The sequence below is a fragment of the Amblyraja radiata genome, chromosome 22 (genome assembly GCF_010909765.2).
Source record: "Amblyraja radiata isolate CabotCenter1 chromosome 22, sAmbRad1.1.pri, whole genome shotgun sequence".
Lineage (NCBI taxonomy): Eukaryota > Metazoa > Chordata > Chondrichthyes > Rajiformes > Rajidae > Amblyraja > Amblyraja radiata.
In genome coordinates, this window is record NC_045977.1 from 9874952 (window position 1) to 9892808 (window position 17857).

At 42.8% G+C, this 17857-nt stretch overlaps 1 protein-coding gene across 1 annotated transcript in view; it reads left to right on the forward strand.

The window, feature by feature from the left end:
* rhbdl1 (rhomboid like 1) overlaps positions 1-17857 on the forward strand; it is a 281110-nt gene that overhangs the window by 20157 nt on the left and 243096 nt on the right. The gene's annotated exons all lie outside the window — the stretch shown is intronic.

The following is a 17857-nucleotide window of genomic DNA, read 5'->3' on the forward strand; positions in this document are numbered from 1 at the left end:
CCATGGAATTAGCTAATTCAGCAGTATTAGCTACTAAACATTTATTTGAAACCTTGGGCTTTGTTATACATCCAGATAAATCTAAGTTGACGCCATCCACAACTATGGACTATCTGGGATTCACAATTAACTCAGTCCACATGTCTGCAACGTTGCCAAAAGAAAAATCAGCAGAATTGGCACGAACCTGTAACAAATTAATGGTTAACAATCAACCAACCATTCGACAAGTGGCAAGAGTAATTGGGAAATTACTAGCAGCATTTCCAGCTACCCAGTTTGGACCTTTGCATTATCAAAACTTACAAAGAGCAAAGGTGCAAGCGTTAAAACAACATGCAGGTCACTTTGACCGAACCATGACATTACCCATCAAAGCTATATCAGAGTTACAATGGTGGAAAGAGAACATTTGGCATAGTTCCAGTCCCATCATTATCAATAACCCAACATTAACAATACGAACAGATGCCAGTGTTCAAGGCTGGGGAGCAACTAATACCATATCCAGTACAGGTGGTAGATGGACTAATCTAGAATCATCACTACTACAGACACTGTTTGGAAATGTTGGGTGCGTTCTATGGGTTAAAAGCATATTGTTCAAATATGCACCATTTGCATGTTCGTTTACATATTGATAATACCACGGTGGTGGCCTATATTAACCATATGGGCGGGATCAAATCGATATCATGTGATAATTTGGTCAACACAATCTGGCAATGGTGTGTCGACAAACATATTTGGCTATCAGCAACTTACCTACCAGGTAAGCTAAATACAGTGGCAGACACCAGGTCACGCAAGTTCAATGATAACACCGAATGGATGTTAAACCCCAAAGTATTTGCTGAAATTACAAAGCAATATGGAACACCAGATATTGATCTCTTTGCATCCCGACTGAATCACCAGGTACCGATGTATGTCGCTTGGGAACCAGACCCTGAGGCAGCGGCGATGGATGCATTCCTGCTGAACTGGGGAAACTATATTTTCTATGCTTTTCCCCCCTTCTGCCTCATCAGTCGGGTACTACGCAAAATACAGATGGACTCTGCTTCAGGCATTTTGGTAGTACCCGACTGGCATCCACGTCGGCGGCTAACAGAATGGACGTGCCATTGGACCACATCCTGGCAACAGCGGGGTGGTCCATGGAAAGAACTTTTCAAACATTCTACAACAAGCCATTAGTAAAACCTGTTTCATTTGCAGAGAGAATTTTAGACTCTGCAAATATATAATTTAAGCCCGGGGGAGCATTATTTTCTTTGTTATTGTTTTCAAATAAATACCATTATTGTTTTATAAACAGATTCATGTTTGATTACGATAACATACTTCCTCCCTTGGATGACTTCGGCAGTGAGTGAAGCATGGACTGTTACACGGTTTGAAATCACAGAGCTTTAAAATCTTCACGTAGTCACTCACGTGACTCCGAAGTAAAATAGTAAGATTAAACGAGAACTTACCAGTTTGAAGTTTGATCTTTATTTTATGAGGAGTTACGATGAGGGATTACCTGCCCTCCGCTCCCACCCTCAATTATAGAGATCAACTGATATCTTAGTTCTCCTTATCTTTACTATGTTTATTTCAATTATTGTGTTGTTTTCTGTGATTCCACACTGCCGCTTTGAAGTATGTCGCGCATCCGTGCTGGCGGGGTCTTCACGTAATCCCTCATCGTAACTCCTCATAAAATAAAGATCAAACTTCAAACTGGTAAATTCTTGTTTAATCTTACTATTGTATTAATCCGTTGTCAATACATATGACAATTACATGCTCCAGACTCCTCACTATACTCATTGGACAGTCCACGTTCTTCTATAGTGTGTCCATGCTTTCAACCAAAGGAATGTGTGCAAATTAACACATTTTGTACACATTATTTAATAATTTGATAAAGATAAAATCAAGCTATTCTGCACTATTTTTATGCATTGGGACTGAGAGCATTGATTTGCAATCCTCAAGCAATGATTTCTATCAAAGGAACGTCTTTGGATAGGCTCATTGTTCACGTATGTGAGGTTCAAAGTTCTTCTCATCTGATAGTAATCACACCTGAAATACAGAAAGCTAATTTAGCTTTTCCTAGATGTTTTTGTCCTAATCTATATAATTCGTAACAAGAAAGGCACAAAGTGCTGGAGTAACTCAGCAGGTCAGGCAGTATGTCTGGAGAACATGGATAGGAGACGTTGTGTGCTTTTAACATTGGGATGAATGCTAACATCAGAACGTTTAGCTCTAATGGGGTTCAGAGGTTAGAATTCAGCTGTGGATTAATCTGTATCTATTTTATCATTTTGAAAGACATTTTTAATAATCATAGGATTGTGTTCCATGGTGACACAAGCTACTGCAGATGTTGGTTTACAAAATAGGATACAAAGTGCTGTACTAACTCAGCGTGCCATTCAGCATCTCTGGAGATCATTGAGACCCTTCTTCAGACTGTTCCAAGTTCAATAAGAACAAGGTTAATACATTCAATAAGATTAAGATTTGTGTCTATCTTCGATTTAAACCACATCTGCAGTTCTTTCCTACACATTCAATAAGATCAAGTTTGATCTTTTACCTCAGCACCACTTTCTTGTACTAATCTAAATATTCAAAAATCTGTCTTCAATGTACTCAGTTCCCAAGCCTCCATGACCCTCGGTGGTAAAAAAAAACTGCAAAGATTTACCACTCTCAAAGGGCTTTCTCACTGTGCGACCTGAAGCAAGACTTAACAAGATTTAACATCGTGGGAACCTTCTGCGATAGCAGTACGGCATTCGTGGACCACCGAGGACCTCCGTGGCGCTAACGGCAGGTAGTCGTGTGACTTGGTAAGGTCGGGAGAAAATTCAAACATTTTTGAATTTCTCCAAGAGTGCCTAGAGCACTTTTTGGTGAGCGTTGCAACATTGTATGAACGCAGTGGCCCGTGCGATATCCGTAATAACTCTTGCGGGTACCGTGGGAACTCCTGCGAACGGTGAGTAACTGAGCAGTTTGATTGTCAGTGCTTGTTTTACCTCATTGTTAAATAAATATATTTTTACTATCAGATTGATGTCTGCAATTCTTCATTAACACATCACTACAAGATGAATGTCTCTAATGTTATAATCCCTCTCATGCTGAAACACAAAATAGTTGAAGGGAGGTGAAATAATCACATTTTCATTCTTTTTCATTTTTGAGTGTTCAGGTACCTCACTTGCTGAGCTATTTTACTCCAGCAGTTTGTGTCTCTTTTTGTCTAAAGCGGTTTCTAAGACTGGAGGAACTCCGCGGGCCAGGCAGCATCTACGGAGGGAAATGGACATGCGACCCTTTCTTCAGGCTGCCTTATCTCTCCCCCCCCCCCCCCCTCTCCCCCCAACTCCCACCCCCACACACAAATGCTGGAGAAACTCAGCGGGTGCAGCAGCATCTATGGAATGAAAGAAATAGGCAAAGTTTCGGCCCGAAAAGTTGCCTATTTCTTGTGCATGTGTCAGAAGGAACAGCAGATGCCGGTTTAAAGAGAATGCTGGAGTAACTCGACGGCAGGCAGCATCTCTGGGGAGAAGGAATGGGTGACATTTCGGGTCGAGACCCTTCTGATATGCTGCTTGTCCCGCTGAGCTACATGTTGTGTCTATCTTCGTTTTAATCCAGCATCTGCAGTTCCTTCCTGGCCGAACCCGATTGAAAGATGAGAGGCTGGGCGATAGAGCACTGGGTCTGACAAGGATCAGGCTTCAGTAAGCAAAGTAAAGAGAGGTGGCAACGTTTTGGAAATGAAGCGGGTAACCGGAGTGATGGCGAGACGGTATCCTCTAATCATAATGTGTCGGAAAGAACTGTAGATGTTGGTTTGAGCCGATGATAGACACAGTAATACTGGAGACAGACATGACATCATGGACGGGCAGCATCTGGATAAAAGGAATGGGTGACGTTTCGGGACGAGACTCTGAAGAAGGGTCTCTAACCGAAACGTCACACATTCCTTCTCTCCAGAAATGCTGCCCGTCCCGCTGTGTTACTCCAGCATTTCGTGTCTATCTTCCGTATGCTCTGTGATGGTCATCTCGGAGTCAAGTGGCAACTCTGGTCTGTAGACACGAGGAACTGCAGATGGAGGAATCACGAGCAAAACACAGAGCGTTGGACGAGCCTGACCCTTTGAGTTCCTCCATCACTTTGTGTTGAAGTCAGGTCTGGACATTGCTTGGCTCAGTCTCAGGCGCCGGCTAACTAGGAACGTTGCCTATTTCCTTCGTTCCATAGATGCTGCTGCACCCGCTGAGTTTCTCCAGCATTATTGTGTACCTTCGATTTTCCAGCATCTGCAGTTCCTTCTTAAACACAAATGCACCGAGTTCCTCCAGCACTTCGTGTTTTGCTCAGTATTCCAGCATCCGCTGTCTCCCGCGTCTCCAATAAAACAAAACTACTGTCAAAAGGGTGAAGAATAGGGGCAGAGATAGATACATTCCTGATTAGTGCGGCTGTCAGGAGATTATGGGGAGAAGGCAAGAGAATGTGGTTGAGAGGGAGTTCCCATCTGTTACTATAAATTGGACAGTTCGGTCTGTGAAACGCAACACGCCAGCCCCGACATCCAGCCCGGTGGTCAGTCCTTTGAAGATAGACACCAGTTGCTTGGAGCAACTAAGCGGAACAGGCAGCATCTCTGGAGAGAAGGAACGGGTGGCGTTTCGGGTCGAGAGCCTTCTTCAGACTGAAAGTTTCACCTCTCAGTAGATAATAAAATAAGACAATCATCACGGTCAATGTGAGACACAGTCTTTATTCCTATTTGACAAAATAAAAAGACGACTTCTTGCACATATTGAGAGAAGGTGCATCACACCAAACAACATTTGTCTAAAAAAAAACAGATTATTCTTCAGCTCATTAAAGAACTCAGGTGAAAAAAAACAATATAGTGTGTGAAAAAAAGTAACATCATTTGTGCCACGTGATTAACAACACTACAGTCCACGATGTTCATTCAAGATTAACGGGAAAGATCGGGAGACGGACAAGTCACTCGCACAAATAACAGAAATGCCGAGTACCGTGGGAACTCTTTATCGTGGGAACTCTTTATCGTGCGGAACTCGTGCTGGACCACGACCACTTCACTCGGGTGACATCTTGCTTCAGGTCGCACCGTGAGAACTGGCCATTACGATGAAGAAACTTCTCCTCATCTTTCCTTAAATGGCTGCACGTGTATTTTAAGACTATTCTGGCACCCCAGCTTGAGGAAGCATCGCCCTTGCATTCATCTAATATGCATTTTCTGTAGGCTCTTCAGCTACATTGCCTTTTGTTAATTAGAGCTAAATATAACATGGCAACCTTGGATGTCAGTGTTGTCCAATCTGAAATGCCTATTCCTTCGTATTTTACCAACTGCGATCAATAAAGTGAGCAGAGTAGCACAATGAATCTCAGAGAGGTGAAGAAGTGAATTCGTTTATAGCAGATAATGCACTGGATTTATTTTTAGAGAATCTTTGTTGGAACTGGATGATTTATTAAAATGTAAATGGCTTAAAGTTGTTAGAGACAGAACAGATGATTGCTGAAGGGCAATGGAGATTTTTAGGCTCTAATCAGTTTTCTTCAAGTAAATCACTGAATCCTGGCTCAAATTGTACTCGTTTCCCACCTTGGAATTAAGTTACCACTGTTTTTCTTCTCAGTTCAAACCATCAAGCTAGGAATGGCTGAAGAGTGATGTATAGTCTAAATTGCGATATCATCATATGCTGCTTGCTGGAAGGTTGATGTGCCACAGGTTTATTGTTGTAAAGTGAGAGGTCCCTTGTGGTAAATCAATAAAGATTTTTCAATTACTTGTCCCTTGATCATCGCGAGATTGTGGTAGGTATAGGACTTGACCAAGTGCAGGTGATTGAGCCCACATTCAGAGGGGTAAAGTCAAGTAAAGCACCATGACTTGCACAAGTACGATGAGCGAGAAGAACAATGAAAATCTTGTTGACAGCAGTTTCACAGGCACGCAAGCTCAGACAACACAGGAAAACTCAAATTGTGCATAAATTACACATCTAATTTACATGAGAGTGAAAAGAAAATGACTGCAAAAAGCAAGACATTAGTGTGAAACACAATTAGAAAACAAGTCCATGATTGTGCAAGTCTTGGTCCTTAGTGTTTCACTGCTGAGGTAGGGTACAGGGCCTGTCCCACTTTCACGACCTAATTCATGACCTCTGCCCTTGACTCATACGCGTAGCATGGTCGTCACGAGGTCGTAGGAGGTAGTATGTAGGTCGTAGCAGGCTATGATGCTAGTCGTAGGTGCTCGTGGCATCAAGTAGGTCGGGGGAGTTTTTTTCTAGCATGATGAAAAATGTCCACGAGTAGAAAAGGTCGTGAATTAGGTCGTGAAAGTGGGACAGGCCCATAAGGGTTCTGCAGGTCGGTTCAAGACCTGATGGTTAGGGAAAGTAGTTCTTCCTGAACTTGATGGTGTGGGACCTGGGGCTTCTGTACTTCCTACGTGACAGCAGCAGCAAGAAGTGACCATGGCCCAGATGGTGAAGATCCTTGATGACAGATGCTGCCTTCTTAAGATAATGCCTCGTGTAGATACTTTTGATGAGGGCAGAGCTGAGACCATCTCTCTCTGCAGCCTCTTGCCTTCCTCTGTTATTATTGATGAACGGAGCCATGATGCAACCAGTCAGGACACGTTCTATATTGTAACTGTAGACGTTTGTTAATGTATTCGGTGGCATGCCAAATCTCTTTCAACTTCTAAGAAAGTGGAGGCGCAGGTTTGCCTTCTTTATGATTACACCTATGTGTCGGTACCAAGACATGTCATGCAAGATGTTACCATCCAGGAATTTGAAACTGGGAACTGTTCACTGATGACCCATTGATGAAAACGGGCCTGCAGTCTGCTGACTTCCCCTTTCTAAAGTTCCTTCATTCTGCTGATATTGAATGAGAGGTTTAAGAAGGAACTGCAGATGCTGGAAAATTGAAGGTAGATAGAAATGCTGGAGAAACTCAGCATCTATGGAGCGAAGGAAATAGGCAACGTTTCGCTCCATAGATGCTGCCACACCCGCTGAGTTTCTCCAGCATTTTTATCTACCTTGAATGAGAGGTTGTTTAGTTTAGTTTAGCCCCAACAAAGTCAATTGGGCGATCAAGAATACTTGCTTAGTAAATGAGAGATCCATTCAGCAGTCTGATAACAGCTGGGAACAGACTACCCTTGAATCTTGTGGTACATACTCTCCCAAGCTTTGGTATCTTCTGCTCGATGGGAGAAAAAGAGGTAATGATCTGGGTGAAAAGGATCATTGATTATGTTTCCTGCTCTCCTGCGGCAGGATGACGTGTGGATGGAGTCAATGAGGGGGAGACTGGAGTGCGTTATGTACTGGGCTGCGTCCACAGCTCTGCAATTTCCTGTGGTGTTGGGCAGAGCAGTTGCCAAACCAAGTGTGATGCATCCGAAAAGGTTGCACTCTATATAGCATCTGAACATTGAGATCATTGGGCACAGTTACCATGACTATTCACAGGACTCCTTATTTTTCAGTTATTAATCTTGCGGATAGTAAAATGATATTATGACTTGCAGCCAACTTCATACCTCATTAGGTGCAAATATTTCAACAGTCTCGAACAGTTAAAATGAATCGGCATATCTTCGCTAAACTTAATGTAGATGGAAAAAATGTATTTGTCCAATAAATTGTTCCTAAATTAGATGCTAATTGTATGGTAATCTATGGGAGTGAAAGAGTTAAATTGAAGTAAGCTAAATACCAGGTTACTCAACTATGTTTATGTGCTGTTGTTATGTTTGACACTACGCAAAAAATGTTAATGGTATTTTACATGAAACTAATAAAGAAATAGACAATAGGTGCAGGAGTAGGCCATTCGGCCCTCCGAGCCAGCACCGCCATTCAATTTAATCATGGCTGATCATCCACAGACAGTACCCCGTTCCTGCCTCCTCCCCATATCCCCTGACTCCACCATCTTTAAGAGCCCTATCTAGCTTTAATTAATCTTTAATTAACAACTGTAGGTTGTGCAGGCAATATGTATGTGAGGGTTGTTCAGATGTTTTCATTTTTAGTCCATTATATTAGAATTTAGTTATTTGTAAATTGTACCAATGTGATGAACAAAACTAAACAGCCAAGGAGTGTGACTCCACCATTGAATGCACCTGCCATTGCATTGTGCTGCATTCTATGGCTTACATATCATTTGTGCTGCTCTTATTAGACCATATAGAAGATTTTACATCAAGCTCATTTACAAACTAGTAAATTAGAATACAAGACATTTTAGTTATTATGCCCTGGGTTTATGTACAGTCAATATATCCCAAAACTGTAATGATTTCTGACCATATATTCTTCTGTGCTGTGATTACAACATAATTTCCACCAACTGTGGTAGTTTGCAGTTATTAGAAGTTACCTACTCATGGCACTGTATTCACCAAGTTTTACCGAAATATTGAAATTGAACCTGAAGAAGGGTCGACCCAAAACGTCACCCGTTGATTCTCTGCAGAGATGCTGCCTGTCCCGCTGAGTTACTCCAGCCTTTTGTGTCTATCTTCGATGTGTAGTTCCTTCCTGCACATGATACTATCGTAGTCAAACTGAAGCATGGAGTAAATACAAGAGAGAGCAAGAAGATGAGGGCATTTTGTTCCTCAATCAACAGGTTATCTCGAACTAAATTCTTCCAGGTTTTTATTTGACTATTTATAGGGATTCTAATTTATGACAGAAATAAATGAGAAACATGATTGGGTTTAACTAGGTACATTATTAGCCCTGGGAAGCAAGGTAGGAAATAATGGAATTTTGGAGCAATCCAATCTCCTTTACCTACAGGAGTAGCCAGCCTTTAAATGATGGTAAAGTACTGTTATTTAAAATGTGAGGGAGGAATAATCTGAGCAACTGCAAGTAGTAAGTAAAATATTAGAAGAGAAGGCACGAAGAGATATTATATGTAATCATTCAGAAAGACATTGATTAATGAAGGCAAGTCAATTTGGATTTGTTGAGGAAAATTCATTTTTGCGTTTTTGAATGAATATTAAACTAGTGTGCCAAAGAGTATGGGAAAGACTGCAGGGGGTAATGATCACAGATTTGCCAAGGCTGTAGAAGCTTCGAGAAACCATTGACAAGGCTATGATTATTTTATTTAGCTCAGCACCTGGGGGGAGATTTAATTAAGCAATCTGTGTGGGGTTACGAGAGACTCATATGTGGTGAAGAGGAAATAATTTTCTTCCTTGAACAGAGCATTCAGTAACAGAGAACTTTCAAGGAATTATTAACAGTTTTCTTTTACAATCAAAGCATAGGATTTGGAACTCGAGGGCGGCACGGTGGTGCAGCGGTAGAGTTGCTGCTTTACAGTGCATGCAGCGCCAGAGACCTGGGTTTGATCCCGACTACGGGTGCTGTCTGTACAGAGTGTGTACGTTCTCCCCATGACCGCGTGGATTTTCTCTGAGATCTTCGGTTTCCTACCACACTCCAAAGACGTACAGGTTTGTAGGTTATTTGGCTTGTAATGATGTAAATTGTCCCTAATGTGTGGGATGGTGTTAATGTCCGGGAACTTGAAAAGATTTGAGCACTCCCATCTTCAGCTAATGTGAGCATGGTGACAAAATGACCACCTCCCATGCTATAATTGTTAATAATGCAACAGTACATGTGATTTGGTTTTGAAGATATTTGCATGTATTAAGAGACCATCTCCAATGATATGATGACTGCATATGCTAATCTTTTGTGGGTCTCGTAATTTGTTATTTGAGCTAGTTTAACGAGGTGGATTCAAAAACTACTGCCTGACAAAAGCATGTGGATGGCCTATTAAAATCCACCAGTTACTTTGCTCGGTAATGTTCCACGTAACTCCCGCAAAAGACACAAAGTGCTGTAGTAAAGGGCCTGACCCACTGCGGGGACCTAATTTGCGAGTTTAGAAGAGTTTGCGCTCGACTCAAACTCGCAGCATGGTCGACACATGGTCCTAGGAGGTCTATATAACTCTCGAGAGAAGTTCCTGCATACTCGAGGCCTCAGTTTGGACGAGGAGTATTTTTTAGCATGCTGAAAATTGTCCACGAGTAAAAATTGGTCGGCATGGAAAAAATCGATACTTTTTTTACTCGTAGGTTTAGTCGAAGCAGGATGTAGTAGGTCGGCATGTTATTCGTAGGTAATCGTGGGTAGTCGAAGGTAGTCTTCACTCTCCACTATTCAGTGTCCAATTTTCCCGAAGCTAGTCAAAGTTAGTCTTCAACATAGTCGAAGGAGGCCGAAGGAGATCGAAGGAGGTCTTCTACATAGTCAAAGGAGGTCATAGGAGGTGTTCTACGTTGGCGATACAACAAGACCATGACACTTTTTGAAACTCTCCTTAACTCTTGTAAACTCGCAAATTAGGTCCCCGCAGTGGACAGGCCCTTAACTCAGCAGGTCAAGCAGAATATCTGAGGAACATGGATTGATGAGGTTTCGGGTCAGGACCCTTCTTCAGACAGATTGTAGAAGCAGAGGGGGGAGGGGAGTAGGCTGGGAGAGAGGTGGGGTGGGACAAAGCCTGGCAAGTGTCAGAGGGTTTATGTCCCTGTCCCACTTAGGAAACCTGAACGGAAACCTCTGGAGACTTTGCGCCCCACCCAAAGTTTCCGTGCGGTTCCCGGAGGTTTCCAGAGGTTTTTGTCAGTCTCCCTACCTACTTCCACTACCTGCAACCTCCGGCAACCACCTGCAACCTCTGGGAACCGCACGGAAACCTTGGGTGGGGCGCAAAGTCTCCAGAGGTTTCCGTTCAGGTTTCCTAAGTGGGACAGGGGCATAAAGATGAGGGGGGGGGGGGGGGGGGGCGGGATTGGCAGATTGTTAGACGAACACCAGAGATGAACAGACATAAGTGTGAGATAAGGTAAAGAGGCATGTAGTGTGAAGCAAAGAGGAAGGAATATAGGTGGAAGGGTATGGGAGGATGGGGTAAGAGTGCACATCCAGGTGGAGCACACAGTGGGAGATAAAAGAGGGGTGGTTGTTTGCCTAAAATTGATGAATTTAATGTTGATATCATTGGGTTGTGAAATGTGTTCCTCCATTTTACGCATGACCTCACTCTGGCAATGGACGAGGCCTTGGGTAGCATACAACTCAATGGTATGAACATTGAATTCTCCAGTTTTATGTAAATATCCCCCCTTTTCTCTTCCCAATTCCCCAACTGAATGTGCACCTATTTTTCCTCTTCCTGTCAACCAAACACTCCTTTCACCTGTATCCACTCATCACTCTCCACACTTTGTCCTGCCTCCACCCCTCTTCCAGCCTTCTCCCCCCTTTTATACTTACTGCGAAGAAGGGTCACGACCCAAAATGCCGCCTATGCATATTCTCCAGAGATGCTGCTGGACCCTCCTGTTACTCTGTGTCTTTTTCAGTAAACCAGCATCTGCAGTTCCTTGTGTCTAACAATTTCTTATGTTCTGTAGACCTTCTGAATTACCCACCCAAAGCTGGATGGTTCCTTCTTTTAAAGTAGTTAGTAAGTTTTGGTGATGCCTCAATCTAATTTTAACTCTAGTATGTCAGGAGAATGCTGCAAGTTTCCTGATACTTCAATTTCCATCCAATGAATTAGTGAAAATTCAGTGGAATATTTAACAAATCTGAGCTAATATGCATTTTTATTGTGGAATAAAGATCTCACAGGAAATATGATCCCCCGTATCCACCGAAGAATAAGATATTAGGCTGAAAAGCTTACAATGATGGAAAGAATAGTAGCAGACATGGGGATTAGGAGAATGTTTAAAATTATAAAATGGATAGGATGAGAATGAATGTGAAATTAATAAGAGAAGGAGAAACCAATTGTTGGATCTTCCTCGAGTAAATAAAAGAGGAAAAGCATAGCAAAAGCAATTTGTTTTGTCTACAGTAAGCTTAGACGTAGGTAATTAAAAGAAAGGTTAAAAGAGAGGTTGGCTTATTTTTTTTGTTATCTGTTTTTCTATAAGAAGAAACGAGAAGAATATTTAAAGATTTTCTTCTTTCCGTGTCCATCTTGTTACGAATGTTGACCTCGCTGTTATCGCCCGTCCTGAAAAGGACGCAAGCTTCTGGCGACAATCAGTGGAAGCCATCACTTGTCGCAATAGATGATGTTGGTTCCAGAATTAGCTCAGGATACTTTCAGTCTCCAGCCCCGCGACGTGGACACTTCTGCTAGATTCTGCGGGCCATATCTACAGATAATAGACACCAATGGACAAAAGAACAGCTAAGTGGTTAGTTATGGCCAATAGCGAAGTGGTTGACTCTTATTTGCCCTTTGAGATGACACAAGTGCTGTCACTGCGCGTTGAGGGGTCGGGACCCAACGGGTCCCTCTTGGTCTAGTAAAATGTAAAATTGTCCCTGGTGTGTGTAGGATAATATTAATGTGCGGGAATCGCTGGTCGGCATGGACTCGGTGAGCCAAAGGCCTGTTTCCGTGCTGTATCTCTAAACTAAATTAATCCACACTAAACTAAACTAATTTCGTTTATTTTAGTTTAATTTTGAGATACAGCGCAGAAACAGAACCCTTTGGCTCACCGAGTCCACGCCGAACAGCAATTGCCGCATGCTAGCAGTATCATACACACTAGGGACAATTTACAATGACACCAAGCCAATTAGCCTACAAACATGTACGTGCGAGGAAAGCGGAGATCTCGGAAAAAACCCGCGCAGGTTACGCGGATAACGTACAAACTCCGTACAGACAACACCTGCAGTCAGGATCAAACCCGGGTCTCTGGCTCTGTAAGGCAGTAACTCTACCACTGCGCCACCGTGCCAGATTAAAATCTGAATGATGAACAGTAAATATATTATTCTTATTTAAGAACTGTAGAGGGAATGTAAAAATGTATAGACCAATGAACAGATCATTCATTATCAGGTAAGTGCTGGAATCATTTATTGAGAAAGTAATAATGGAGCATTTAAAAATGCATAACATTATTAGACAGAGTCAGCATAGTTTAATGAAAAATAGATTGTGTTTAATAGATTTATCAAAACTATTAGAAGATGAGACTGGGAAGATTGATAAAGGGTGCCAGTGGATGTAATACTGACTTTCCCTGACTCTCAGTTTGAAGAAGGGTCTCGACCCGAAACGTAACCTATTCCTTTTCTCTAGAATGACCCGCTGAGATACTCCAGCTTTTTGTGTCTATCTTCGGTTTAAACCAGCATCTGCAGTTCCTTCCTATACATAATATATTTGAATGTCCAAAATCCATGTGATAAGGTGCCGCTGACAAGCTTACCCCATGTAGGGGCACATGAGGCTGAGGATAGCCTATTATAGATAATGGGAAATCTTTTAAGATTTATGAGTTCTATCTTCGTCTGGCATGTGGGCCTCCCAATCTAGACAGTTGGTTTCTCTCGGACGATGCTGAGTTTTCCAGTGTAGTCCTAGCTCAAATTTACAACAATAGGTTGGCTCCAAAATGTTTGGTTAGTGGGTCATGTCTAGAGAATTCCTTCACAGGTCATTGACGGCAGTGGAGGCCAAGACATTTGGCATTTTTAGGGCCGAGATTGATAGGCTCTTGATTAGTAAAGGTGTCAATGGTTAAGGAAAGAAGACAGGAGAATGGGCTGTGAGGGAAAAATTGATCAGCCATGATCAAATGGCAGAGTAGACTCGATGGGCTGAATGGCCTAATTCTGCTCTTATGGTCTTGTCGATCCAAGGTGTTTTGTCAAACTGGATCAGAATTAGCTTGATAGGAGACAGCGGTAGTTGTAGATGGTAGACACAAAATGCTGGAGCAACTCAGCTGGACAGGCAGCATCTCTGGAGAGAAGGAATGGGTGACGTTTCGGGTCGCGACCCTTTTTCAGTTTGTCTGACTGCAAGTCTGTAACCAGCGGTATGCTGCAGGGATCGGTGCTGGAACCTTTCTTGTTGTCATGTATATAAATGACTTTGGATAAGAATATCTGTGGTCTGGTATGTAGGTTTGCTTATGACACTTAGATTGGTGGAGTTTCAATTTTTTTTCGTTACCCAACTATTCTGCAAATCGAAAACCCCCTCACCTGAGTTCACTAATTACCTGCCATAAATTGTCCTGCCCATCCACTCTTCCAGCTTTCCTAACCTCCATGTTCCCTATCCATGTTCCCCAGGGATGCTGCCTGACCTGCTGGATACGCCAGCATTTGGTGTTCTTGTTTGTAAACCAGCATCTGCACTGCCTTGATTCAAAATCTTGATCAATTCAATGTCAGGCTTAGAGTAGGTTGGAGGCATAAGAGGCTCCAGATGCCAGAAGCTGGAGTTAAACAAAGGAGAATGCTGGTGGAACTCAGCGGGTTAGAGATCAGCTTTAGAGGGAAATGGACAGTCAACATTTTGGGTCAAGACACATTGAAAGAGTAGATGCCCAGGATAGAGAAGTGGAGGCAAGGATTGGGGCAAGAACTAGCAAATAATAGTTGGAATGTGTAGGAAGAAACTTCTTCTTCTTCTTGCGTATGGCGTGCACAGCCTAAAGTTGTAGGACAACTTGTTCTATTTGATCTTATTTGATTGTGCACGCCAGGTTGATTGCATTCGTCGAAACAGGGCGGACCACGTGAAGGTTGCAATCTCCCACCCCGAAGAAACTGCTGATGCTGGTTTACACCAAAAATAGACTAAAAACGCTGGAATAACTCAGCGGGACAGGCAGCATCTCTGGATAGAAAGAATGGGTGCCATTTCGAGTCTTCAGTCTGAAGAAGGGTATCGACCCTAAACGTCACCCATTCCTGCTATCCAGTAATAATGGGATACAGGTTAGGAGGGTTAATTGACAGAACCATTGTCCGGTGCGTTTAATTAGATGAGTAACTATAATGGGCAGAAACAGGAGGAATTCTTGCTGTCACGGCCTATTCCACATCAATATTCTGTGTGCAACTCTGATTTTGCACATTGGGGGCAAGTCCAGCCCCCTGCTGTGGGAAGATGTGAGAAAACAATGGGTGTGACTTCCTGCAGAGCTACAGAAGGTCAGCCCATTTGGTGTTTATTTTACACTTCCCTGAAACTCAAATATTTCATTCGTCATTCTTCCAATCTCTACTTTCTAATCTTGACTTGATTTGTTTGCTTTGGCCCTTTTGCTAAGGTTAACGATTTGACCATATGTTTAGGAATACGTTATTACAGTAGGACATTCTAAATCTGTGAGCCAAATTGAATAAGATTCAAATTTATCGGTGATGCTGCTTACAAATATTTTTTGTGAAGACAAGGATATGATAGAAAAATAAATCCTCTTAATAGGCTCTTCCAGAATTCATTTTCCTGTCCACTCAAAGCTTTACCGTAAGTCTTAGTTCTCCTTATAGATTGATCTTCTAAGCTTTATCCACTGTTTTCCTTTTAAAATTCTATCCACTTGGTGTTTCTAACCTTTAGATCACTAGAAAAACAATTGTGTGATTACTAGAAGATCGAAACAAAATGCTGGAGTAACTAAGCAGGATCGGCAACATATCTGGAGAGAAGGAATGAGTGACGTTTCGGGTGGAGACCCTTCCTCAGACTAGAGTCAGGGGAAAGGGAAATTGGAGATATAGACAGTGATTTGGAGAGATATAGAACAAATGAATGAAAGATATGCAAAAAAGCAACGATGATAAAGAAAACAGGCCGTTGTTTGCTAGGTGTGAATGAGAACATGGTGTGACTTGGGTGGGGGAGGGATGGAGAGAGAGAGAATGTAGGGGTTACTTGAAGTTAGCAAAATCAATATTCATACGACTGGGTTCTAAGCTGCCCAAGTGAAATATGAGATGCTGATCCTCCAATTTGCATTTAGCATCATGGATGAGACCTAGGACAGAAAGATCAGTGTGGGAATGGGAAGGGGAATGAAAGTGTTAGGCAACCGGGATATCAGGTAGGTCCGGGCGGACTGAGCGAAGGTGTTCAGCAAAATGATCGCACAGTCGACGTTTGGTCTCGCCGATGTATAAGAGTCCAGAATGGGGAGGAATCTGCCTGCAGACAGGAATTAACACGGCTGGCATCCTGGTGCCATGACAACAACCTGGAGCTCAATGCTCTTCAGCCGGTGGAATTGATTGTAAACTTTAGGAGAGCTCCCGCTCCCCTCCCCCCACTCACCATCAACAACACCACAGTCACATCTGTGGTAGACAAAATGCTGGAGAAACTCAGCGGCTGAGGCATCGTGTATGGGTCAAAGGACCATTTTGGGTGGAGATCCTTCTTCAGAATCTATGGAGTCATTTAAGTGCCTTGGAACCATCATCTCCAGGGACCTTAAATGGGAGGCCACCATCGACTCCACAGTCAAAAAGGCCCAACAGAGAATGTACTTCCAGTGGCAACCGAGAAAACACAACCTGCCACAGGCAATGATGGTCCAGTTTTATACGGCCATCATAGAGTCTGTCCTCAACTTCTCCATCATGGTCTAGTTTGGCTCAGCCACCAAGCACGACATCCGGAGGCTGCAGTGTATCGTTCGACCAGCTGAGAAGGTTATTGGCTGCGACCCTTCCCCCCCATTGACAAACTGTACACTGCAAGGGCCAGGAAGCGAGCGGGCAAGATCATCTCTGACCCCTCTCACCCTGGCCACAAACTCTTTGAAGCACTTCCCTCTGGAAGGCGACTCCGGACTGTCAAAGCCGCCACAGCCAGACATAAAAACAATTTTTTTCCACGAGCAGTCGCTCTACTGAACAGCCAAAAATCTGTAGCCTCCTTTTGCTCTGGTGTTTAATATTTAATTCTTCAAATGTTTAAATTATAATATTTTATTTTTAATTGTCTACTGTATATCGTGTTGTTACTTGCGAGCAAAGCACCAAGGCAAATTCCTTGTATGTATACAGTGCATTCAGAAATTATTCAGACCCTTTCACTTTTTCCACATTCTGTTACGTTACAGCCTTATTTTGAAATGGATTAAATTCTTTTTTTATCATCAATCTACACACAATACCCCAGAATGAAGAAGCAAAAACAGGTGCTTAGAAATTTATGCAAGGTGATTAAAATGAAATAACTGAAATATCACATTTACATAAGTATTCAGACCCTTTGCTATGACACTCAAAATTGAGCTTAGGTTCATCCTGTTTGCATTGATTATCCTTGAGATGTTTCTACAACTTGATTGGAGTCCACCAGTGGTAAATTAAATTGATTGGACATGATTTGGAAAGGCACGCACCTGTCTATATAAGGTCCCACAGTTGACAGTGCATGTCAGAGCAAAAACCAAGCCATGAAGACGAAGGAATTGTGTGTAGACCTCCAAGACAGGATTGTGTCGAGACACAGATCTGGGGCAGGGTATAAAATAATTTCTACAGCATTGCAAGACCCGAAGAGCACAGTGGACTCCGTCATTCTTAAACGGAAGAACTTTGGAACCACCACGACTCTTCATAGAGCTGGCCGCCCGGCCAAACTGAGCAATCGGGGGAGAAGGGCCTTGGTCAGGGAGGTGAGCAAGAACTCAATGGTCACTCTGACAGAGCTCCAGAGTTCCTCTGTGAAGATGGGAGAACCTTCCAGAAGGACAACTATATCTGCAGCACTCCACCAATCAGGCCTTTATGGTAGAGTGGCCAGATGGAAGCCACTCCTCAGTAAAAGGCACATGACAGCCCGCTTGGAGTTTGCCAAAAGGCACGAGAAACAAGATTCTCTGGTCTGGTAAACCAAGATTGAACTATTTGGCCTGAAT